Source organism: Salvelinus sp. IW2-2015, linkage group LG20 (assembly GCF_002910315.2).
Source record: "Salvelinus sp. IW2-2015 linkage group LG20, ASM291031v2, whole genome shotgun sequence".
NCBI classification, from domain to species: Eukaryota; Metazoa; Chordata; class Actinopteri; order Salmoniformes; family Salmonidae; genus Salvelinus; species Salvelinus sp. IW2-2015.
In genome coordinates, this window is record NC_036860.1 from 79,990,019 (window position 1) to 79,991,619 (window position 1,601).

Genomic DNA, 1,601 nt, shown 5'->3' on the forward strand with positions numbered 1-1,601 from the left:
TGTATTTAACCCTCTGTTTCCCCTCATGTCCTTGTCAGAGATTGTTTATTGTTATGTTCGTGTTTTATGGATTGGTGTGCGACGGGTTCTTGTACCCAAATTTATTTTATTATGGACTTTGCTTTTGAAGTTTATGTTTTAAGTTATTAAAATWCTCAATTTATACCAAGTTTAATTCTCCTGCGCTTGACTTCCCTGCCACCTTCATACACGATGTGACAGATCACAATGTATTTGCTGATAGAGAATGTATTCTGCTTGGTTATTTTAATACAAATGTGCAGTTATCACCCAAGAAAAGTACACTAGTAAATGCCCTATATAACTTTAATCAGTTATTTGGACTAAAACAACTGATTGTTGAGCCAACCCGGATGTGTATTGACAGTAAACTTTGGATTTGATTATTGTATCAGATCAAGAGAACGTCTGTCAGTCAGGTGTGATCATATGGTAACCTACTGTACCCGTAAGAAATCCAAAATACTACTAGAGGCAGGTAATAAATACATGAAGGTCTATGYAACAATACTCAAAAGAACGTTTTGTAGAAGTACTTGTAATTTTGTATTGGTCTCCTGTACTAAACTGTGATGATGTTGATCAAACTTGGTATCTTTTTAAAGATCTGTTTCTGTCWYCACTCMACTCTCTGGCTCTAATGAAACAAATTCAAATCAAACAGCGGTCAGGCAAATGCATAATTTACGAGATCTTAGACCTCATAAGGAAAAGGGATCGCTACCTGGCCAGATTCAGAAGGACAAAGCCAATCCTCCAACATTATATATGATGCGGTTAATGACACTTACATGCTGTCCCTCGATAACTGGAAGGCATATCTTTAAAGGATAATTGGGCTAAAAACTCCTCATAAGGTTAAAATCTACTGTAGTAATCGCGCCCTGTATATTTGATACTTATGTTTGTTAATTGCTATCGGGCAGGCACAGGTGCAAATTATTTTTAACCTCCAACAATTATTTTTACGCGGAGCAAACTAGCCTCATCTCTGGTTTTAAGATTTGGCCATAGTTGAAGTTACCCACCTCTGCTCTCTGATCTCTAAATAGCGCAGATCTTTTTCATTAACAGGCTTTTTACCATCAGGGAAGGTAAATCAACAAATGAATATTGTTTGAAGCCCTTAGCTGGTAAGAGTGAACACGTTTCCAATCTAGCTATCTTAATGAGCAGCAACAGTAAGCTAACTGGGCTGCGTATAACCTTCTCCTGCAACAAGGATTCATAAAAGATAGTTGCCTTTGTGTCACTGCTAAATATCTTTCTATTAGTAGTGGGTACATTTCCTCTAAGGATCTCAGAAACAGGCTCCGGAATTGTTCCACTCTCACAAGAACAAGAAGCAGTATAAGACACCACATGGCCTGTGTCAATACACTTGCACCACCTTCGCATAAAGTTTTGAGAGCTGAAGTTTGTTAATCAACTTTGAGGGTATGACCTTCTTGGAGCACAATACGTTCTTCTATTGAAACTCAATATCTGGCTTCAGAACAGTTCATTGCCAGATCCCTACTGATACTTGACCTTATTGACTCCATGCCTGGCTTTTAGATACAGCTCATATGTCCAGACTG